Source organism: Notamacropus eugenii, chromosome 7 (assembly GCF_028372415.1).
Source record: "Notamacropus eugenii isolate mMacEug1 chromosome 7, mMacEug1.pri_v2, whole genome shotgun sequence".
Lineage (NCBI taxonomy): Eukaryota > Metazoa > Chordata > Mammalia > Diprotodontia > Macropodidae > Notamacropus > Notamacropus eugenii.
The window spans coordinates 20,835,430-20,861,273 of record NC_092878.1 but is presented as its reverse complement, the minus strand read 5'-3'; positions in this window follow the sequence as shown (position 1 = coordinate 20,861,273).

Genomic DNA, 25,844 nt, shown 5'->3' with positions numbered 1-25,844 from the left:
TTTTTCTACCTAAGCACTGAATTTGAGACCAATCATAATTAAATCTGCTCTTATTAAATCCAGTCCATTATTCTGGCTTGGAGATGTGGGGGGCTTTCTCTGTCATTCAGAATATTGATTGCCCCCAACCAGATTCTATCTTAACTGCAAATTCAATTAGCATGCCTGCTAAATATGGAATTGATGCTGTCCATCTACAAAGAGACCGCACCAGTGCTAAAGGAAAAGATTGACTTTAAGTTTGCTATTTAACTTTTCTCTGAACTCTGAAATCTGCTCTTCCAAAATTGAAGTGGCATATCAAGCTGTCTGTTTTTGCTACACTTTTCTATTACATATTCTTAGATAGAGTGATTATTTCACTAGGGGCTTGGACAATTTTTAAAAGCAAAGTAAGCAGAGCCAATAAAACTATGAATACAATGATTACCACAAAGTAAATGGAAAGAAAAAGCACCACAAAATATTTTTAAATGATATTATAAAATTGCCAAAAAATAAATCACCATCGACTCAAAAAAGAGAATATGAGACTTGCCTTTACAGATTGTAAGGAGAGAAGGAGTGGTCCAGAGATCTGGAATGCTGCATTTATTATCAGGTTTATTTTTTCACAAATGTGCTGATGAGGTTTCTGATTTTTTTTCCTCTTCTTCCTCTTTTTCTTTAAAAAAATTGTTTTTGATGTCTCTGGGGGAAGTAGAGGAAACATAGAGGAGGATGTTTAGTCAACATTAAAACAAAGGATAACAATAAATCAATTAAAGTCTTTTCTGTCAAGAGATTGGGGATAACCCATAATGAAAATATAAATAGGCAGGTAGATATTCATTTTTATTCAATTCAATAAATATGTATTAAGTGACTAACATATGCAACTGTCCCTAGTTGTAAAGGGGTTTGATCTATTGGGTGGGCTAGATGACTTACAAATTCCATTCCATCTCTCTGTTATTGAAAAGAGATGAAAGTATTCATGGCTCTCTCTTTGATGAGCTATGAAATATGATTCAAAGTGATGGACCCAACAATCTACATCAGAAACTACAGCGATTATTTTAAGCACGGTCCCTCCCAATTTTAGGAGGCAGAAGATATAAAGAAAGGAGTAAGTAGAATCAAAGAATCTTTGATTTCAGAACTGGAAATAACCTTACAGACAATACACTTGAACTCCCTTATTTTTCAGATTAGGAATCTGAGATTCGTGGAAGTCATGAGATTTGTCCAAGATAATACAGTCAGTGACTTAAAGCAGAATTTGAACTCAAATTCTCTGACTCTACATCCAGTGTTCTTTCTACTGTGATATCAGACTTAGCAAACCTAAATTTTGACCAATAGCAACTTATAATAAAACAATAAAAGACTGGTCATGAGACAATGTAGTGTATAAATAGATAACTGAATTAACATTCAGAAGACCTGAGTTCTTGTTTTTAGCTCAGTTACATGTTAACTATGTGACTTTTTCTCCACTCACAAAACTACTATCATGTATCAGGATATGCTAGTAAATATTTAAGAACTAGATCTCTAAAGTTGAAAGATACTCACAACACACTTCTATGTAATCTGTAGTATTAACATTTTCTTCAATACTTTCTTGAGTCTAGATGATCAATAAACCAGAACCTGATTTATAGCGTTTGCCAATTTCTGAGGGGTAAATGCTTATAATGAAAATTTAACAATCATCCCTTGGAGCTGGGTTAAGCTGGCTCCAGTACATCCCTTACTTTGTCACCTCTTGTCTAGATTGTTGCAAAAACCTCTCAGTTGGTTTCCCTGGGTCAAGTCTCTCACCACTTTTGTTTAGCTTATAGACTGCTGACATACTAATTTTCCTTCAGTACAGATACAATCATGTGACTTCCCCACTCAACCAATTCCAGTGGCTTTCTATTTCCTCTAAGAAAAAATATAAACCTCTTTGTTTAGCTTTCAGAGCCCTAGTCATCCTGCCCCAAACTAATGTCGTTTGTCATTACTCCCCATTCCATACTCTGCAATGTGCTGAAATTGACTTTTTTCTGTATTCTTCATGAAGGAAACATTATTTCCCATCTCCCTGCTTTTACACTGACTGCCCAGATACCTAGAACGCACTCCCTCCTTACTTCTGCTTCTCAGTCCTCTCTTCCCTTAAGATACAGCTTTGGCTCTATCTTCTGCATGAAGATTTTCCAGATTCTACTACTTTGTATGTATTTGTATTTAGTAACTTTATATTTGTGCTTTAGTCAAGATGTCTCAAGAGTTTTAGTGCAATCTCCAGCTATGAAAATATATTACATATCACAGGAAATATCGCATATTTTTTATGTTCTTCTTGTCTCTACCATTAAAATATTAGCTTATTGCAAGTAGGGATTATTTCATTCTTTATACTTATATCCCCAATGTCTAGTACAGTATCTGGCACATAGTGGTTGCTTAATAAATTTTTTTGATCGATTAACCTTGGGTAAATCATTTAATGTCTCTGAGGCTCAGCTTCCTTACCTGTAAAATGGGGATAACCATGGATTCTCTGCTTCCTGCAGAGGGTTATTGTTAAGAGCTATGAACATGATATAATGAAAAAGCTACTAGTCATGAAGTTTTAAGTTCAATGGTACTGGACTGGATTCTAATTTTGGCTCCACCACTTGACACCCATGTAACCATGAACAAGTGACAGCTTCCCTGAACCTCTCCTTTCTCATGTGTTAAAAGTGAATAATAATTCATAGACCATCTACCTCACATGATCTGGGGGTAGAAAAGTGCACTGTATTTCCTAAAGTTATCATTATAAAACACATAAAAGTACTTTGGAAAGAATGCCATGCAAATGTAAGCTGTTGTTATTATCTCAAAGTACCTGCATTTTCTATTTCTTCAATTTAGTGTTCTGTTTACTTGAGCATTAGCACAGAGTATAAGATAGTTCATGTTGTAAATTAGGGTAGAAAAAATGAAAATGACCATGTTTTGAAAGGATGCCTCTCTGTCCTCATCACTTCCACCTGGAAATCCTATCTTTTAGCTTTAAGCTGCTTAATATTGCCATCAAGTGCTGACCATGGACAGTTAGGTAGTACGGTGGATAAACCACTGAGCTTGGAATCTGGAAGACTTGTTTTTCTGAGTTCAAACCTAGCGTCAGACCCTTATTAGCTTTGTGACCTTGGGCCAATCATTTAAAACCCTGTTTGTTTTAGTTTCCTTATTTGCAAAATGAGCTGGAGAAGAAAATGACAAGAAAACCCCAAAAGGGGTCCCAAAGAGTAGGACACAACTGAACTAGTGCTACCACAGAGAATTTCAGATACAAAGTCAGTCAACAAGCATTAATTAAATCCTCAGTATTTGCCATTCACTTTGTTTAGGGCAGGAAATACAAATGCAAGCAGAAAGGATGACCACTCCTACCTTGAAGAGCTTATATGCTAATTGGGAAAGATAACACATAAAAGGAAGCTGAAAGGGGGAAAGAAGAAAGCAAAGCTTCCCAATCTGAGGACAGAGTGCAAGTGGGGAATGCAGGCTGGAGAAGAATGAGACACAGAAGGGTCATTTAAGGAGGGTCCTTCCAATATGTGAACCCTACAGCTGGGGTTAGACTTCAGGATGAAGAGCTAAGGCATGGAAGAAGAAGTATAGAATTGGTTGGTTGTTGTCCTCCATTGTTGAAGAGGACATCACTATGCTAGAGTCAAGTTTTAACACTATGGCTGATCAGACCAATAGGAGCTCAGAATGTTCCTCCACAGGTCGGGCACAAATAGTCCATGTGAACATTTGGAGTGAATACTCCAAATTTCCTTTGAGCTGTCTCAATTCTGCTTTTTCATAGAGTTCAGCACCTTCTCTGATGTGGGCCCACCACGCTGAACAGTCCTGTGCCAGTGTCTCCTGTGTCACATGATCAATTCCAAAGTACTTAAAAGAGTCCTTGTATCACTTCTTCTCACTATCATGTGAGCCTTTGCTCACTGTGCCAGTTCTCTATAAAATAGTCTTTTTGGCAAGCATCCATTTTGCATTCAAACAACACGGCCAGTCCATTGGAATTGCACCCTCTGCAGTGGAGTAGGAATGCTTGGCAGTTCAGTTCAACTAAGGACCTCAGTGTCTGGTACCTTTTCCTGCCAGGTGATCTTCATAATCTTTCTAAGACAATTCAAATGGAAGAGATTCCATTTCATGACATAGTACAGGTAGAGAACACAGACTGGAGGAATCCCAGGCAGTAACTGTCATGGAATCATATAGACCAGTAATTCTCAAACTTTGGGGGGTCTCAGGACCATGTTACACTTTTATAAACTATTGAGACCTCCCAAAAGAGATTTTGTTTATGTGGGTTATAGCTATTGATATTCATTGTGTAAGAAATTAAAAGTATTCATTTTAAAATTATTTATTTATTCATTATAAAATTATAATAATAAACTCATTGCATGCTAACATAAATAGCATTTTTGTGAAAAATAACTTATTTTCCAAAACAAAAAAAAATTAGTGACAAGAGTAGCACTGTTTTACATATTTTTGCGAATCTCTTCAATGTCTAGCTTAAAACAGACATCTGGATTCTCATATCTTATTCTGTATTCAATCTGTTGTAATATATTGTTTGGGGTTGAAATATATGAAAAAATTCACTCTCAAACATATACTTAAGAGTAATGTTTTAATAAACAAATAATGGCTTAGTATAATTATTTTTTAAAAAAGACATTTTGCCTCATGGACCCCCTGAAAGGGTCTCAGGGATTCCCACAGATTCTTAAAAGATGCTTTGAGAGTCAAAGACATAGATTATTAGGAAGCAGAATAAATGTTCTAGCCCAACTATTTCAACTCCCTCATTTTGCAGATGAGGAAACTAAGATTCTACGAAGTCATCACAACCTAGCAAGTTAGGGCAGAGTCAATTTCTACTAAATCATGGTGTCTAAGTATATCAGAGTTAGTTCATGTTATAGTGGTACTCTATTTTGATTTATTGTATTTCTATAGCATCTTTCCTTCAAATGAATGAAGCTGCAAAAAGTTAAAAGGATTTTGAGGTAAAAACGAATAAACAACAACAAAAACCTCTAACTATAATAAATGACATTTATATAGCACCTTAAAGTTTGTAGAGTTCTTTATAGTCATTACCTCATTTTACTCTCATAACAATCCTATAAATTAGGTACTACAGGAATCACTTTACAGATGAGGAGATCTGGGGTCAGAGGAGCAAATGACTCACCACCTTCTTACAAGAGGCAAGTTCGGAGCCTAGATCTTCCTGACTTCAAATGTAGGATGCTTTGTATCAAGCCTCACTGCCATCGCCTTTAAGGAAAAGTAAGAGCAATGGAAGAAGGAAAAGAATGAAGTGTTTTTTCTCTGTTTTTGTTGTTTGTTTTGTTGTATTTTTGTTTTGTGTTTGTCTAGAACTGGGATTTTGTTACGGTGGGGGTACCCCTCAAGGGCTGCCTGTCTTTGATGGCTAGCTGTGCAAAGATGGGCAAGCAACTTTCAAAGACCAATCTCCATTTGTAAATGGAAAGATTAGAAAGTACAAAGGAGGCCCTGAAGGAATTTTGGAGGAAAGCAAATCAACAAACCCTAGGCAGAAGAAGGTTACAGATACTTCTGAAAGAACCAGAAGTCTCCAAGGAACCTCTGGCAGAATTTTTTGTTTTTTTTTTTTCTCCACATTGTTGAAGATCTTCCCAGCATAGTTACTTATATTTCTAGGATGACTAAAGTACACAGCATTTTCTTCACAACAACTCTGTGGGGTATGTAGTACACATCAGTGCTTATAGAATGAATGAAAATTGAGAATCCACATTTTACAAAAGAGGGAAATGATACTCTGAGAGATGATGGAAATAGGCTTTTGACTTGTCTATAAGCATTAGGTAAGCATATGAGGCAAGACTGAAAAACAACATGAAACATGACTCACTGCTATTACTTCAAGGGTATACTGTAATCTAGATATTACCATCTCTTCAATTTCTCCCTTGGTATTCCATTTAGCATGTGGATATAAAGTATAATGAGCAGCCAGGTGGCACAGTGGATAGAGCACTAGGACCTGGACCACTACTCCTCCTGAGTTCAAATCTGTCTTCAGGTACTTTCTAGATGTGTGAGCCTGGGAAGGTCATTTAACCCTGTTTGCCTCAGTTTCCTCATCTATAAAAAGAACTGGAAGAGGAAATGGGAAACTACTCTAGTATCTTTGCCAAGAATGTGCCAAATGGGGTCATGAAGAGTTGGACATGACTAAAATGGCTGAACAACAATAAAGCACAATGAACAACATATGAATTTTCAGGGAATCATGACTCCCTTGGAAAGTTATATTGACTAATGGATATAGACAACTATCTATTCTATTGTTTTTCCTTTTAAAATGTTTTCTTGATGCTCTTTAATATTTTTTACACCATCGTCATTTTCCAATGCACTCTATCACAACACCCCCAACCCACCCCACAATGGTCCCTTCTAACAAATGAGTAAAATCAGGCAAAACAAGTCAACACACTGATAAATGTCTAAAAAAGTATGTCTCATTCTGCCCCTATAGTCCACCATCTCTCAAAAGAGTGTCATGCTGGGGACAAAACCAAGATGGCAGGGTTAAAACAGGGACTTGCTAGATCTCTACCCCCTAACTCAGTCAAGTAGCTGTAAAAATGACTCTAAACAAATTCTGGAGCTGCAGAATGCACAGAATGACAGAGTGAAGCAAATCTCCAGCCCAAGACATCCTGGACAGTCAACAGGAAACATCTATTTCACCAGACCGGGAGCACAATGCAGTCCAGCATAGGCTGCACCAGCACAGAAGAGACCTGAGCAGGCCTCAGGGGTCTGAATCACAGGCACCTGTGGCACTTTCCAGATATCATGACTCCAAAATACTGAGCACAAATTGGAAGGTCAGTAGAAAAAGCCTGTGGGACTCGTGTGAGAGAGCAGAGTCCCATAGTGGCGGAAAGGGTGGAGGAGTCCATGACAACCACAGCAGCAGGGGCAGTGGCAGTAGCTCTTTCTGGAACTCTAGGCCCACAGATTGTGGTGGGATCAAGTGACTGACAGTACACTCCCCACCCCCACTGGAAGCAGTGAACAACCTTGGAAAAGAACTCTAAAGTCAAGTAATTGCCTGGGGAAATGAGCAAAAACAGGGGGAAAATCAGATTATAGAATCTTACTTTGGTGACAAGGAAGATGAAAACATACAACCAGAAGGAGAAAACAAAGTCAAAATTCCTACATCCCAAACCTCCAAGAAAAAATATGAATTGGTCTCAGGCCATGTAAAAGCTCAAAAAGGATTTTGAAAAATTGGGAAGAGAAATGAGACTGATGCAAGAAAATCATGAAAAATGAGCTTACTGCTTGCTAAAGGGGAACCAAAAAAATTCTGAGTAAAATAACCTTAAAAAATAGACTAACTCAAATGACAAAAGAGATCCAAAAAGCCAATTAGGAAAAGAATGTCTTAAAAAGTAGAATTGGCCAAATGAAAAAGGAGGTCCAAAAGCTCAATGAATTTCTTCAAAATTAGAATGAAGCAGATAGAGGTAATGACTTTATGAAAAGTCAAGGAATTATGAAACAAAGTCAAAAAAATGAAAAAAAATAGCAGACAATGGGAAATATCTCATTAGAAAAACAGCTGACCTGGAAAATAAATCCAGGAGAGACTATTTAAAAATCATTGGACTACCTGAAAGCCATGATTAAAAAAAGAGTCCAGATATCATCTTTCAAGAAATTATCAAGAAAAACTGTCCTGATATTCTAGAACTAGAAGGTAAAATAGATATTAAAAGAACCCATTGATTGCCTCCTGAAAGAGACACCAAAAGGAAAACTCCTAGGAATATTGTAGCCAAATTCCAGAGTTCCCAGGTCAAGGAGAAAATATTTCAAGAAGTCAGAAAGAGACAATTTGAGTATTGTGGAAACACAATCAGGATAACACAAGATCTAGCAGCTTCTACATTAAGGGACTGGAGGGCTTGGAATATGATATTCCATAGGTCAAATGAGCTAGGATTAAAACCAAGAGTCACCTACCCAGTAAAACTGAGGATACTTCAGGGGGGAAAAATGTCATTCAATGAAATAGAGGATTTTCAGGCATTCTTGATGAAAAAACTAGAGCTGAATAGAAAATTTGACTCTCAAATAGAAGAATCAAGAGATGCATGAAAATGTAAGCATGAAAGAGAACTGTTTACATTCCTACATGGAAGAATATTTGTAACTCTCGCAACTTTTCTCAGTATTAGAGTAGTTGGAGGGATTTTATATATATAGACAGAGGACACAGGCTGAGTTGAATATGAAGGGATGATACCTAAAAAAATTAAGGGGTGAGAGAGGAATATATTGGCAGGAGAAAGAAATAAAATGGGGTAAATTATGTCTCATATAAAAGAGGCAAGAAAAAGTTTTTTCAATGGAGGGTCAAAAGGGGGAGGTGGTAGGGAAAGAATGAATCTTGCTCTCATTGAATTTGACTTACAGAGGGAATAACATGCCCACTCAATTTGGTATGAAAATCTATTTTACGCTGCAGGAAAACAGGGGGAATGGGGATAGGCAGGTAGGTGTGGGTGGGGCGGTAATGATAGAAGGGAGGGCAAATGAGAGGAAGGGTAATTAGAAGTAAATACTTTTGAGGAGGGACAGGGTCAAAAGAGAGAATAGAATAAATGGAGATTAGGACAGGATAGAGGGAAATATAGTTAGTCTTTCACAACATGACTCTTATGGAAGTGTTTTGCATGACTACACATATATAATCTATATTGGATTGTTTACCTTCTCAATGGGGATGGGTGGAGAGGGAGGGAGGGAGAGAAGCTGCAGCTCAAAGTTTTAAAAACAAATGTCAAAAATTATTTTTGCATGCAACTGGGAAATAAGGCATGCAGGCAATGGGGTATAGAAATCTATGTTGCCCTGTGTGAAAAAAGAGGGGAAGGGGATAAGAGAAGAGATGGTTGTGATAGAGGGGAGGACAGATTGGGTAAAGGGGTAATCAGAATGCACACTGTCTTGGGGTGGACAGGGGGGAGAGAAAGGAAGAAAATTTGGAACTGAAAATCTTGTGAAAGTGAATGTTGAAAACTAAAAATAAATACATTAATTTTTTTTAAAAAGAGTGGCATGTTTTACCAAGGTATGTTTTACTCTCAGTCTTCTAAGGTCACAATTATTCACTTCTTTGATCAGAATTCTGAAATCTTAAATGCAGTTTTCTTTTACATTAATATGTCACAATGTACATTGTTCTCTTGATTTCGTTTACTTTGTTCCAAATCAGTTCATCTAAGTCTTCCCAAGGGTCTCTGGATTTTTCATATTAATTTCTTATGGTACAATTATATTTTCATTACAATCATATACGTCATATTCTTTCCTTCTCAATGGATGGGGAAGGGGGAATAGAGAGGGAGAAAATTTGGAACTGAAAATAATTCTTTTAACTTAAAATTTTTAAAAATTCATATACAACATTCCCTCATTCCATGGGCTTCCATTCTCTGTCCATTTCATTACTGCTACAACAATGTGCTGCTACAAATATTTGTCCATCCATGTGACCTTTTTATCCCTCTACATTTAACCCTTCTGAATATAGACCAAGGGACCCCGTTGTACCTTCCTACTCTTGGCAAATGCTAAGACTAATTCATGATTATAATTTGTTAGAAATTGATGGATTTAAAATAGAAACTTTTTACTAAACAAAGCTTTTCATTTATGGGTTTATCTTGAATATTAGTTAATCAGTTAATTCATTTAGTATTATTTACATGTACTAATACCTTGGAAGTATTAGAAGTCTTGGATGTTTGGGAGTAAACCAAAGGGATACACATAATTTGCCTTCCAAAAGCTTAAATCTTTTACAAACTATTCTAGAAAGCTTACCAAAGCAAATCCCCCTGACGTGAGTAGAAAGCTCTCAGTGCCTTCTACTCTTTCCTCCAAGTTGATAGATGCATCAGATACAATTAGCTTTGTCCCTAGAAAGTTAGAGGTAAACCACTGTCTGAACTGTTCCAGTAACTACTTCAAGTTATTATCCAACTTAACATGCATTTCTTGAAATGTGGCAAGCAAAGTGCCACTTATCTATCATGTATAGTGGTGAGTGAAGCTACTTAAATCAAGAGAAAATCAATTTCAGTAGCTGAGAACTAATTGATCTCTAAACATAAGCTGGTGTAGCTCCAATCTGGTGTTAACCTCAAGAGTCTCCAGTTGTATTTGTTGGCAGGATTTATATTGAGCAAGCTCTTAGATTCTGGACCATTTGAGATAAGCCTGAAGAAAAGCTGCAAGACATACCAACAGGACATGAAAGGAGGGGCATATGATGGGGAAACTTGTATAAATTTATTTAAAGTCTTTCAGCACTTCTAGTCAACTCCATAGACTTTAAGTTCCAGAATAGGACTATTGGTAGAATGAGTTTTCTTGTTAGGCATTTTCTACACACACACACATACACAGACACAGACACAGACACACACACACACACATACACACACACATGAATATAGAGACAGAAAGAGAGAAAGAGAGACAGAGAGAGAGAGAGAGAGAGAGAGAAAGAGTGTTGAGGAAACGATCATATATAGTCCATAGGTATAGGTGTGTGTGTGTGCGTGTGTGCGTGTGTGTGTGTGTGTACCATCTTTCATTTAGCTATCAAATTGACTTTTCTGAAACAGACCTAACTATATCATCCCACACTTTCTGTTCAAGAAACTCCAGTGGTTCCCTAATATCTCGAGAATCAAATGTAAAATTTTCAATTTGTCTTTTAAAGTTATTCACAATCTGGACGTTTCCTACCTTTTCAGCTTTCTTACACCTTACTTTCCTCCATATACTCTTATGATCCAGTGATACTGGCCTCCTTCCTGTTTCTCACACATTACTCTCCATCTTCTAAATGATCATTTTTACTGGCTGTTCTCCATTCCTAGAACACTCTCTTTCCATATCTCCACTTCCTGCGTTCCCTGGTTTCCTTCAAGTCTCAGCTGAAGGATCACCCTGTAATTAGCCTTCCCTGGTCCTTCTTATCTTGGTGTCATCCCTCTGATACTACCCCCAGTTTATCTATATATAGCTTGTCACTACACAGTTTTTGGTTATTATCTCCCCCATTAAACTGTAGAGACTTTGAAAGCATGAACTTTTGAATTGTTTTTTTGTGTTGTATACAACAGAACTTGATACATCATAGGTTTTTAATAAATGACAGCTTACTAACACATGTGTGTATATACACATACACATACGTATACACACATATATGTATGTGTGTATATGTGTGTGTACATATATAGACACACACATATATCTTGTTGACACATTACTATATTCTCCATTTTTTCCTGTCTCACTCTCCATTGCAGGCATCTCAAGGTAGCTACATTTTTCAAAATTGTCATTCCCATGCTTAAAAAAAACCAAATAAAACATTAATGAAATCCTAACTTTTAGAATATATCAGTCAGTCAATTAGCATTATTAAGTGCTTTCTATGTACCAGGCACTGTGCTAGGTTCTAGGAATACAGATACAAGTAGAAATAAAGACAGTCCCTGCCTTCAAAAAGTTTATCATTTTCCTTTTAGAAAAATGTATAAATCTGGCTATAGGAAAGTTATAATCTTAATGAGTTTAGAGGCCATCATATAAACTCTCTAGATTTTTATACTTTAATTTTTGCCAGAGACAATGTCTGATAGGACAACAACATCCATTAGCATTACAGAGGAAACTAGTTTGCTAGCCATTTCCTTTGAGGAATGCTTCAATGTCAACATTCTAGGAGAGCACTGATGTAAACAGTATTCCCCCTCCCCCGCAATGACCCATTTTTGGTCCATTTATCTCCCTATACTCTCTTTCTTAGCACATATTCTAAAGATTTCAACTGGCAAATATTTATAGATGACTCAAATCAACATTACTTCTCCAAGATCCAGATTCACATCTCCACCTAGCTAAAGGACATCTCCGCTTGGATGTTCCACAACCATTTCACAGTCAACATGCCCAGAAATAAGTACATTATCTTTCTCTTTAAGATTACTTCTTATGACTTTATTACTTCTTCCTTTAGAGCCAACATTCACCCCTTCTCCCATGTTAATAAGTTTTAGATTATTTTAGACCCTTCTCTTTCCTAGACCTCTTATAGTCAGTTACCAATCTCAATTTATTCCACTTGATATCTTCCTTATGTTTTCCCTCCTTTTGCTCCCTACTGCTGTACTATAATAGAGTATCTAATCATCACACATTTGAACTATTTTTTATAGTTTTATTCATACTTCTTATTTTTAAAAGAGCTCTTTAATGAGAATTCTTCAAAAAAATGAAGAAAGTTATCATCTTCCCCATGTCCATAAACCAAATCTCTTCTCCAGGCAAAGCATTCCTGGGATCTTCTACTGGTCTTCATATTGAATGAAGTTAAGGGCCTTCACTGTCCTGGTTGCCCTGCTCTTAATATTCTTTGGCAGATCAATACCCTTAAAAAATAATCATCTGGCCTAGAGCTAATACTTCTGTTGTGTTCCTTGAAGGAAATATTTACTTCCTACCCTTTTTCAGTCTTTTTAATTATATCTAACTTTTCATGACCCTATTTGGGGTTTTCTTGGCAAAGATACAGGAATGGTTTGCCATTTCCTTCTCCAGCTCACTTTATAGATGAGTAAACTGAGGCAAACAGGGTTAAGGAGCTTGCCCAACTAATAAATATATAAGGACAGATTTGAACTCAGATCTTCCTGACTCTATCCATTATACCTCTTAGATGTCCCAACTTTCTACCTGTAGTCCCATAATTGACACTATAACTAAATGTCATTCTTTCCTAAGTGTCCTTTTCCCTTCTCTGCCCATATTATTAAGCAGTACTTTTATCTCATAAAGTTACTATTTAAGCTTTGCCTATGAATCTTTCAACAGTTTTAAAGATGATAGGTAGATAGGTAGACAGATAGATAGAAGAGGCACTAGATGGTGCAATGAATATGCAACCAAACTCAGAGTGAGTCTAGAACTGACTTCAAATTCAGCCTCAGATACTTCCTGGCTGTATGACCCTGTGCATGTCACTTAACCTCAGCCTTCCTCAGTTTCCTCATCTGTAAAATGGGTATAATAGCAACTGTCTTCCAAGATTGGTTAAAATGAGATTAAATTTATAAAGTACTGCACAAACTTTGAAGTGCTATATAAATGCCAGTGATAGACAAATGGTAGATAGATTATATCTTATTTTCATAGCAAAGAATTGATCCTGGGATGGGTAGTAAAAATTTGATATTTTTCCTCATTATTTTGGGTATACTGAAATAAGCACACTAATAATCAACAAGTATCAAATAAAATGGAAAGAACAATGGACAGGAATTTCAAATATTCCTAGCTAACGGTGTACCCAAATGCAAAACAAGGAGAATGGCTATGTCTACAAGATATCAGTAGAATCAGTGGAAATGTGGAAAATTCAGTCCTAGCAGTTTTCTAGGTGTTGTTGTTCAGTTGTTTCAGTCATTTCTGAGTCTTCATGACCCCATTTGGAATTTTCTTGACAAAGATACTAGAGTGGTTTGCCCTTTCCTTCTCCAGCTCATTTTACAGATGAGAAAACTGAGGCAAACAGGTTAAATGACTTTCCCAGAATCACACCCTTCATACGTGTCTAAAGACAGATTTGAATTCAGGAAGATGAGTCTTCCTGACTTCAGGCCTGACACACTATCCTCTGCAACCCCTTACTGACAAGTTTTCTGGGCTACCAAATTCCAAATTGCCAAAGTGACACCCTCTCTCTATTCAGAATTAACTAGTTGTTTTAGTATTGAGGAAACACAGCCTTGGATTATCTGAATTTTTCTTTTTTCATTAGTGTATCATTACAATAAATTTTAGAGATCAAATCTCCAGAGTTTGTACTACAAAGTCAAAGTGAATACAGAAAAGATAAAGGAAATTCTACTGCTATTTTATTAATGAAATTGAAGGCAAAATCCTGCTAGAATAACAATAATGTCCTAACATAACCTATGAATACAAGGGAATTCTGAGTGAGGGCAGCTGTAATAACCTTAACACAACCCTGTTGTGCCTACCAATTGCATACATATGGTCCATCAGCCAACCTGCTGTTCTGAGACCCTGCACTAGAGGAACATATGTGCTTACAATTGGTAGACATATCAGAGCTGAAGGAAGAGCCCTCCATGACTGTCCTCTTGGAAGCCAACTGGATCTTGTTAAGAGACATTTGTATTAGAGGTATAGTTATCTTTCATGCTTGTATCAGGTGACAAGTTAGTTTTAGGGATTTTTTTTGTTTGTTCAATTTTAATTTGGTGAATTTTGAATGTTTCTAGCATGTTTAGGAGTAAAAAACATCATTCTTTGCTTTTGTCATGAGTCAAGCTGATCTTTAAAGAAGCTTAAATTGTGACCAATGACTCTTAAAGAACGTTCAACTTAGACTCATATATCTACAGAAGCTGTCTTGTATTCTTTCTTTCATTTTTTATTTCTATTATTCCTTTCAATTCAGTAAGTATTAAGCACCTTCTAAATGCGTGACACCATTCAAGGTGACAGGGATACAAAGAAAGGAAGAAAAACCATGTCTGCCCTCAAGGAGATTACATATACTTGGGGGAAATGAACAGCATCCATGAGAGGCAGCAGGATATAGTGCACAGAGAACTAGTTTGGGAGTCACGAAGCGTCTTATACAGAACTCTGTAACCCTGAGCTAGTCACTTAAACTCTCAGTCCCCAGACAGCTGCAAAAGATAATAAATTACAGAGAAAGAAATAAACTGTATCAGTAGTGGTAGGTATTCACTAAAAGCTTTCTATGCCAAAGAAATCACGGGTTTGGTTAAAAACAATTCTTTTTCCTTCCTTTCCTTCTTTCCTTCCTTCCTTCCTCTCTTTTTTCTTTTTTTCTCTCCTACTCCTTTCTCCCTTTTCTACTCTTCTCTTCTCATTCTCTTTTTCTCTTTTCTCCTTTCTTCTCCTCTTTTCTCCTTTCCTCTCCTATCCCCTTTCTCCCTCCTATCTCCTCTCTTTTGTCTTTACGCCTTTCTTTCCTCCTTCCCTTTCTTCTTTTCCCCATTCTTAGCCAACCTAATTTACTTCTGACAAAAAATGGCTTAGGTTCAACAAAATTCCAAATATCATTTGCCAGTAGGTTTTTCTCTTTGCATTTCAAGGCCATGTGCATTTGGAGGAAAATCTAATGCTTATGCCTCTTAATTCATTCACACTTAATGAAGCGAAATACTGTTTTGTCAGCAGTTTTAAGTCCTTTAAAAGCATGTTTCCTTGCCTCTGTCTTCCATATCCCTATAGATGTGAATCAAAAACTCATTTTCCAACGAGGGTATGTCCAGTTTGATGTTCAGAACAATGCGGTAGAACAAATAGCCTTGTTCCAACTTGGATTCAAAGTGTCTGTGTGCTAAACATTGGGACACCTTTCAGAAACTCTTAACAGAAACTCTTCTAGTTTTAGTTTAGTTTGAAGTCTTAAGAAATCCTATGGCTTTGACAAGGAGCTTTTCAGTCGATGTTAGATTTAAGCTGTAACATCTCACAGCTTTGTTCTTTTTCACCATTCTGACTATTCTCCAGATAATTTAGTGTAGATTAACACAGCCCATTTTCCTGTAAGCAGTAACACAAACCATGATGTGTCTTTTTCCCTATTAAATATTAATACATATCATTTAATATTAAAGAGGTTGCATTTCTTTCCCCCCGCCCCTGATCTATAGCACCCATTTCTGATTGTCTTTTAAAAATAATTTAGCACATCTGCTGTGTTTCTGGGGAAATAAGATGTAAATTCTGAGGGAGAGACAGCCAGATTGATGGTCACATTACGGTGACAAACATTGGGAAGTGCTAGACAACATGGTACAAAAGAATAGTGAAACATAGAGCAGAAAAAGTCACACAATAGCACAACACAAATGGTCTGCATGAAAACCAGACCTTATTGTAACTAGTTTGAAAGTTGTAAAACTGGACCACCGGAGAAAAACGGTCACAAAATTGTATAGCGAAACTATGCTACACATAATTTATGTAGCAAATCAGAGTGCTACACTAAAGAAGACCCCTCCCAAACTTGCTTAACTGAAATGATTTATGATTTTCAAAACTCTCCAGGGAAGTAGAATTTGAAACATTCTTCTTTGAAATTCTAACTGAAATCTTTCGTGGCATCTTTGTCATTGTTATTTTTGAGTTGTTTTGCTTGTGTCCTACTCACTGTGACCCCATTTTGTGTTTTCTTGGCAAAGACACTGGAATGGTTTGCCATTTCCTCCTCTAGCTCATTTTACAGATGAGAAACTAAGGCAAACAGGGTTAAGGGACTTGCCCAAGGTCACACAGCTAGTAAGTGTGAGAGACAGATTAGATCACCTGGCTGCCCCTTCCATGATATTACTTAAGGTGATTCCATCCAATCCTATCCTTAGGGGATATTAGAATAGTCACTAACTTCAATAATAATAAAATTTCATCTGCAGTCAGCATAATGAATAGGAAACTAGATTTTAAATCAGGAAATCTTGGGTTCAAATCCTGCTTTATACAATTACTAGCTGTCTAACTCTGGTTGATTCGCCTAAACTTGGCTGTGCCTTAGTATCTTCATCTGTAAAATCAAGGGGTTGGACTAGACCACCTCCAAGATCCCTTCTAGCTCCAAATCTATTATCTTATTATAAGGGTGTGGGTCAATTAAGTCAATCAATCTATTACTCTACCTATCATAAAGTGACAAGACACTATTCTTTGATGCCTTTGTCAGTCAAGAACAATCCATCAATGAGAAATATGAACAAAACCTAGAAGTAGCTATTGAATCAATCAATCATAGGTGTTAGGTTAATTGTGAAAAGTCCTTGATCAATTTAGATATCCTTGAATGCCACTGGATGAAAAAAATGGCATTCTAAAGGAAGTACGTCAGCATTGGCTGAGAAAACTTGGTCATGACTTGTGAGTGGTCTATGAAATTGAAAGTCATTTCATAGTAATGGAATTCCAGTCATTGACAGTTTAATGGTAGAAATCTCCAGTTCAGCCTCTAGGAAGACATAGCTTGGAGAAGGGGGAGAGGGAGGGAGTAAAACATCTTTGGCCTCAGTCTCACTGATCTTCTTGCACCCTTAACTAGAGTTTGACCCCATAAACCCCTAAACTGTCCTCTTAACAATATCCAAAGAACAGCTAATTCAATGTCAAGACAGACTAGATACACTGAGAAAAGGCAGCTTCAGGTCTCTACAAGGACCTCAGCATAAAAACTACATGTCTAAAGCAAATTTCATGAGTATCTTATGAAGAAGAGCAAAGAATTACGAGCAATCCAGAGTTATGAATCACCTGTTTGCTACATGTATTTCTCTATGCTTAAGCCCACTTTTTCTCACATCTCCCCTCTCCCTCAACTCTGTATGTACTGGTAGAAGGATGTCAAAGACTTTGCGGTGTCTTTTAACCATTTTTAACCATTGCTATTATATATTATAAATATCCTTTTCTAGAAAGCTAATTAAGACTGGCTAATCAACTGATATCAATTCATAGTTATAGGCAAGTGTCCCCATAGAATCTTATGAGCTATAGCATTAGAAAAAAATCCTACAAACATATCATCAGATTCTAAGGCAACACATAGAAGACTTCACTCCAATATAAAGTTCTCTGGTTGATATTTAATACTCTTTATAACTTGTCCTCTTTCTACCCTTTAATCATCCCTATGTACTCTATGAAGCAGCCACATTGGTCTAATTTCCATTTCTCAATACACCCTTCCTGCCCAACATGCTCTGCTTCTCACCTTTGCATCTCAAGCTTCCTTAACTTCCTTCAAGAATCATCTCAGATTCTATTTTCTTGCAGAAATCCTTTTATGGTCTTCTCAATTAGTAGGGTCTTCTACTCTGCTATTACTTATATATCTATCTTATAAGTAACTGGTTAATTTGCATGTTTTCTCTCACTTTAAAACGTAAGATCCTTGAGCATTAGAGATTGTTTTTTGCTCTTTGTATCCCTAGACCTTGCACAGTACTTAGCATATTGTAATACTTCATGAATATTCACTGGCTAATTGAATTGAACAAGAATATATTAAGTGCCCTGTCCCATGCTACGTCCAGAAGATAGAATGACCAAAATGAAAAGTCATTATTCTCCATGAGCTTATATTCTATTGATGTATTGGCATGATATCACCTCGCAAAAATTGAGTTCACAAAATTAACAAAGGAGAATATTTTTAAAAATTTTTAAAAGGCTACAGGAAAGTATTATTCATTTTTCTGGACTCTAGTTATCTATCATCTAAAAGATTCTGTTCTCAGAGTGGTAGGGGTTGTAGATTAGTTGGTCATGACAGATAACACCAAAAGAAAGTGTTGATTTTAAAAAATGTTTGAAAGAAGGCAAAACACATAAATGACAAAAAGAGCAAATTTGTAACTATGCTATATACACACACTCACACGCACACACACATATATATATATACATACACATTCAAGTATAAGCAAACTACATGTTAAAAGAACACTTTCTTATATACACCTCCTTTTCTTTGAATATTAGAATGATTTTGTTTATTGATGATGGTTAAATTCACAATAGAAAAATAAAACAGAAGGTTAAAGAAAACATGTCAGAATGTTTTTTTGAAAATAAAGAAATTTTCATCACTTCCTGTCATATCTAGGCAGGGGTCCCAGCAAGCATTCCCTTCTCTAGTTCTGCACGGTATCCAATAGGTGGAATCTGAAGAAGTTCCTCATTGTCACATCTACCCCACTTTCCACATTTTCTCTCTCCATGACTTGTTTCTCACTGTGGCTCTGCACCTTGAGGTCTGTCTTTTAACATCTTTTCCACTCATTTCAAAGGGGAATGCTCTGGGGTAGAAGTTCTTAACCTAAGGACTCCCCAACCAATATATGGCCACATTTCAAGGGATCTGTGAACTTGAATGGGGGGAAAGCATCTTTATTTCAATATAATTGGCTTTCTTCATAATCCTATGTATTTTATTTTATGCCTTGATAACTATTGTTATGAGAAGGGGTTCATAATTCACCAGACTGCCAAAAGAGTTTTTGCCATAGGTGCCTATGCACACATTAAAAATCCCTTCTCTAAGATGCTCCTGCACTGGAAGATGAAGGAACAATTCTCCCCAGGGCAGAGCACCAGACAATATGAACTGACTCTTTCAACCTGTTCCCCTTTGTTACTGACTCTAACCTCATAAAAATAGCAGATCTGCCATTTACCATCTCCAAGAGAGTCCCACTCACAGAAAATCAAAACCAAACAAAGCACATTCAATCCTCAAAGGTCTCCCCTATCCGCTAGACACCAGAGAGATATGTCTTTCTTTCCTGAGTGAGCACTAACAGACTTTTTCAGAAACTGACACATTTTTCTCAAAGTATCAAAGACTCTCTCTCTCTAAGGCAACTAAGTCAATTATTCAAGACACCTTGACCGACCATTACTGGCTTTGCTAGAGGTAGGAATAGTTTGTATAAGGTATACAAAGGGGATGCTTGTGTTAAGTGGAGACAATTCCCTCCACCTCTATAATTAAACTGAAAAGTTTTGGCAATCAGTGTCAACATCTGTTTTGTTTTTTATTTGTTTGTTTGCTTTTTAATTCCCCATGGATACCTAAGGCAAGAGTTTTGTACACAGATAATAAATATTGACTGATAGATTTTAGATCCATCTTTGTTCTAATGAAAGGAGAAACTACCAGAGAGGATTATGGTAAATGACTGAGGCATCTAGGTGACAAAGTGGATAGAGTGCTGGACTTGGAATCAACAACACCTGGATTCTTATATTGCCTTAGATTCTTAATTGTATGATCCCGAGCAAATCACTTAACTTCTGTTGACTTTAATTTCCTTATCTGTAAGATGAGAATGATAATAACACCTACCTCACAAGGTTATTGTGAAGATAAAATGAGATAACATTTAAAGAGCTTTAAAAAGCCTTAAAGCCCTATATAAGTGCCAAGTATTATCTGAGAATCAGAATCCTAACTTAATATTTCCTCAGTGAAAAAATAGATTGATGTAAAATATAAGTTCCTTGAGGACAGAGATTATTTTTCATCTTTTTACCCCTAGCATTTAGCTCAATGCCTTTCACATAGTAGGCACTTTAATAAATACTTGTTTGATTAAATTGAATCTTGAATAGAATTACTGTTTTATTTTTGAAAGAAGTGCTAAAATCTTAAATAATTTCATTACTATAATAACAAGTTATTTAAAATTATTTATAATCTAAACTTTCTCCAACTCCTTAGTCACTGTAGTTTTCATCAATTAAAAAACAATGTTGGATAAACCATACCTTATTAAATGAAAATTTGTCCTTTCTAGGCTCTTGTAGTTAAAATGGAAATTATACTGTATTTCAAGAAATAGTATGGCATAAAAGTATTCAGAATAACCTCTGACCTATCCTGATCCATTTGGGACCTGACTGTGACCCAGGTAGATGACCTTTACCTTAAAGAAAGGCCAAAAGTTTTGCAAATATATTTGGCCCATGAAAGTTCTGCTTGTATGACCTTCGGCAACTTACTTTCCCTCTCAGTTTCCTCAGCTGAAAAATTAGAATAGGGAAATGGGACATTTGTCAAAGAGACTTGATAATGTGAAGATAGGCATTATATAAATGCAGATTCTGATAAGGATTTGTAAAGTGGTGCAGATGCCAAGAAGGACGTTTAGTACAGCCCTGACATGGAATCGAGAAATTATGATGATAATAGGAGTTAGCAAGTCTGTCCACTTATGATATGCATTAACAGGACTGAAGTGTACATTCTCTGGCTACACCATGAGAACAAGTCAAGATAGTGGGAGTGAGCATCCCTGAAGTATTTTAAAAAGAGAGAGAAGGAATGAAAACTAGCAATTATTTTCTGAATCTGGAGGAAATGTGCTAAGAATTCCACTTGGAAAGGCAAAAATGGAATTCTGAATTATCATTGCCTTCTAACTAAAGAGGCAGAAGGGTGATGATCATGGGATATTTGCAAGTAAGCAAAAAGTCCCATAACAGTCAGAAAGAATGTGGTGGGCTGTTTGTTTGCAATGGCTGAATCCGGCATTGATATTTTTTTGACATAAATGGTCTGAACAAGAATATAATCCTCCATAGAAAGAGTGAATTACTGAGCCCATCAAAACAACCCTTCTAATTCGGACAAAAACCCACAGGACTAGGGAGGTTGCAAAATGGCTTAAGGTGCATCCACTCATTGAGACTCATCCAGATTTGGCTAGAAGTGGGTTATAGCTGTCTCAGCCATTCAAGCAGACCTGTGAGTGGATATCCATCCAGAATGTTATTTCTAACTTTCTGGGGCTACCTCCTCACATGGTAGAAGAGTTTTAGAGTTGCCAACTAGAACCATAACTAGGGCAGAGCAAGCAGTTCTTTGTCCCAGGGCACCAAATTTTGAAGGTACAACACTTGAAGCTCTTCTACAGCATAGAAATCTAGTTATTGAAACTGATTAGCTAAAATAGGAAGCTACCAAGCTGCAGTGAATTTCTCTAACACCCTTTTCCATCTACCCACTTCTTAGGGGTAGTCTCCCCAAGAACATCATCCCAGAAATAATAGTAGCATTCCTATAGAGCTTTCAGATTTGCAAAGTGTTATAGGTTTTATTTCATTTTTTCCTCACAAGTCTGGGAGACAAATGTTATTATTCTTATTTTATGGATAAGAAAACTGAGGCTAGTCAGAGTCACAAAGCTAGGATGTATCCAAGACCCAAACTGAACTCAGGTCTTTTGACTCCAGCACTCTTACCTCCTGTGCCAACTTGCTACCTATTAGTGTCTAAGACTTTTTTAAACTAGACCACTTATGATGTCTCTCCTTCCCACTCATCTGAGGGCAGGCTTCTCACCCCTTATCCTATGTACAAAAATTTCTAGTAGAAAACTTATAAATAACCTGATCCAACCCATTTTTCATGAGGAAATAGAGTACCAGAGAGAGGAGTGAACTCACCACTCCCACCCCAAGGTAATAGTCATCTAAATTTCTTAATCTCTTTCAATCTCAGTTCCTCAAGCAAAGTAGAGATGAGGTTCATTGGAATCATTAATTATGAGGAAGTTGTCTATTGTCAACTACTAATAATCACAAATACTTGCCTATGTTTTTCTGGTCCTGACTATTACAGTATTCTTCTCTCTCATTCCCCACCCCTAACTCCTTTCTCACAACTCCTATATTCAATCAGGGAAGAAGTTAGACACTGGAAGTACCCCTCCACTCATCATCACGCCCCACACACACACACATATATGTACATTTGGATTAACACTTCTGGTAGGGGTGATTCCAGACATTTTTCAAGCTTGCAAATGAGAAGTTAAACTAAGTAGGCCAGACAGTTTCAGGGCTAACTGGAAATTCAGGCATTGCCTAGTGGTAAGGGAATTAATGAGTAAGAGCTTATGTGCAGAACTGAATGTTAAAGGTCAGCTGGAAGGGTTTCAGCTACAACTTTATTTGGCAGACATGCATATGAGAAAGGCAATTGATGATGTGACTGCAGAAGCTCAGCAGTAAGTTATTGGCCTCATGCAGGGCAAAAATAAACACAATATTCCCTCCATCTCCAAATCTCTCCATTGGCTCCCCATTGCTTTTCCTAGCAAACAAAAACATTTGGATGATGTGCAAAGTACTGGAAAAATAAATGTTAACCTATGGGTTGGTTTTTCTTTGTTTGTTTGGAAGAAATTGTTTGCTTTTCATGCCCATGACAGTTATCACATCTTCCCTTCTCTATTAAAGTCAGAATCAATAAATGATATGAATGAGAAGGAAGATTATCTTTCCTAATTCTTGGCATTTGATTTGCTCTATATGAAAGCAACTGAGATCCAGTGAGGCAAAGATCAAGATGCACGGGATAAGACCGGAGACATTGAAAGAGGCTGAAACATGCCTTTGGACTTCCGGGGAGATGCTTAAATCGTTTATTCTGAGCATGGTACAATTCTTTCACCATTGTAGGTTCAATATATCTCAGGTTGATATAAGAAATTAAATGGGAATTTGGGGGGAGCTTTATGAAAGTCCCAGATGACATGTGGTCAGCAGATGACACAGAAAAGAGTTTAGAAACTCAGAAATGCAAAAAGTATATGTATAGTTTTGCAGAATAACATTTTATTTTTTAATGCCATAATAATTCAATCTTTTTCTCTGGTATAAAAGGAGGGCCAATATTTTTTTTTCAGATTTTCCAGATTATGGGTGTACCATGTCCCTAACTTCTGTGATGGGGAAGGGATAACTCTAGTTCAGAAATATACAAGGGATCTGTGACTTGACTAGACTGGGGAACCTCCTAGGGTAAGAACTCCTCAGAGATATAACCAGGAATTTTGGTGACCAGGCAAATTCAGCTGAACAGACTTGGGTTTAGAAGTCGAGAGGCTTGCAGAGGACAGGTCATGCCAGTGAGGTGCAGTTGTGCTGGGAAACCTCTGAGAAGAGGGAGAGGAAGGAGGAGGCAGCAGATAGGGAGCACGTTGCGTAGGATGAGAGAAGTACAAGATCCTCTTGCTTCCATGTGGCACGAAGACAGTGGAGGACTTATTGGAACATGTAAGGAACACAAACCAGAGGACTTCTATGTTTAAACTGCAATCCCCCTACCAGCACCTCACCACATAGATGTGAGTGTCTGGGGCAAAGCCCCAATGCAGGCAAAGGGACAAAGCATTACTTACAATTCAATGCCTTTGGGCAACCTATGTCTAAATAGATAATTCTAGGGGATTACTGATGAATGCGCTTGGAGGTTTTGTTTGTACCTGTTACTAATGTTTCTCAAAGGGAGCTAATTTACTTTATTAATACTAGGAGAGAAACTTGATCAAAACTTTCTCTTGATTTATCACCAGATTGTAATCTAGATTCTTCCACTGAGACCAGGAAATACTTCAGCCTTGGCATTCACACCTCAGAAGTATCCTCAGCCCCTAGGACCTCTCCCTTTCATTACATGGTTCCTCTCAGAACTTCCTTTTTAAAAGAGCACCCAAGCCAGACATCTTTTAATCTCTCAATAGGTTGTTATCTGGATTTTTCTACCACTCCCCTGCCTAGAGAATCTTCCTACCCAAACCCACATACATTTTCAATTTACTCTTATGTATTATCTTCCCCTATTAGAATATAAGTTCTTTGAGGGTAGAGACTGTCTTTTTGCATGTATTTCATTTTCTAATCTTAAGTACAGTAACTGGCACAGAGTAAATGCTTGTTGATTGGTTAACAATATCTAATGACCTCTCTTACAGTTCTCAGATTCTACGATGATATGGTATTAAGTACAGCAAGATTAGCCTTGTATCCTTTTAATAATCAGGTTAATGGGACAACAGATAAGGGGGTTGTCAAAGGCATAGTTTACCTGTATTTCAACTAGACTCTTGGCAAAGTCATTCACAGTACTTCTATAGATGAGAAAAAGGAATGTGCACTGGATAGTAATGCATAGTTGAATTCAGAATTGCTTAAATGATTAGATGCCAAGAATGAGGTTAATGGATCCACGTCAATCTGGGAGAAGATCTCTAATGGACTTAGAGATCCTTCTTTGGTCATATCTCTTGACTATTTCCATCAGAGACTTGAGTGAAGGTATACATGGTATGCTTTACAAATTTGCATATGACCCCACACTGAGAGAGATAGCATGTATCATGTGTGTGTGCGTGTGCGTGTGTGTGTGTGTTCGTCCTTCGGTGCCGAAGAAGACCATGCCATCAGAGAAATGATGACATGACTTGCATTTGACTCTGTTTTGAGTGAGGGAGGGCTGTGCAGGTCGCCAGCCTCACTTCTCTTCCAGAGCCATCTGAATCCAGTGACCAGATATTCATCAGGATGACTGGAGATGACCCAGGATGAGGCAATTGGGGTTAAGTGACTTGTCCAAGGTCACACACAGCTAGTGAGTGTCAAGTGTCTGAGGTAAGATTTGAACTCAGGTCCTCCTGACTCCTGCACTGGTGCTCTGTCCACTGCATACTTAATAACAGAACTATGATCTCCTCCACAGTGTGCAATAATAACTCATACTCAATAAACTGAAATTTAATGGGGATGAGTGTCATCTGCACATACAAGATGGCAAGACTAGTACTTGTAGGGGAAAAAAAAGACCTATTTTTAAATTTTGTTTTTAACAAACTGCAAAGTTAATGTGAGTTGAGAGTGTGACAGTCATTTAAAGCTAATACCAATTTGGGATGCATTCCCATGGCAGGAGAGACGATAGTCCTGCAATAGCCTGTCCTGGCCAGATCGCTGCTGGAGCAATTTGTCGAATTTTCATTGCTATATTTTAGGATGGACCTCAAGCTGAAGTACAACTAGGATGTATTAGCATTTAAAGTCATATCACAGTTGGAGAAATTGAGGATATTTTTTTCTTCCAGAAGTGAGAAGACCAAGGGTAGGGTAGAAGAAGAAGGCATAATTTTAATCTTTAAAAATTTGAAGGACCACTAAGTGAGAAATAGAAGTATTTTTATTGGTTACAGAGAATAGAAATTGTATTAGTTTATGTAAGAGGAAGGAAGGATGGAAGGAAGGAAGGGAGGGAAGAAGGGAGGGAGAGAGGGAGGGAGGGAAGGAGGGAA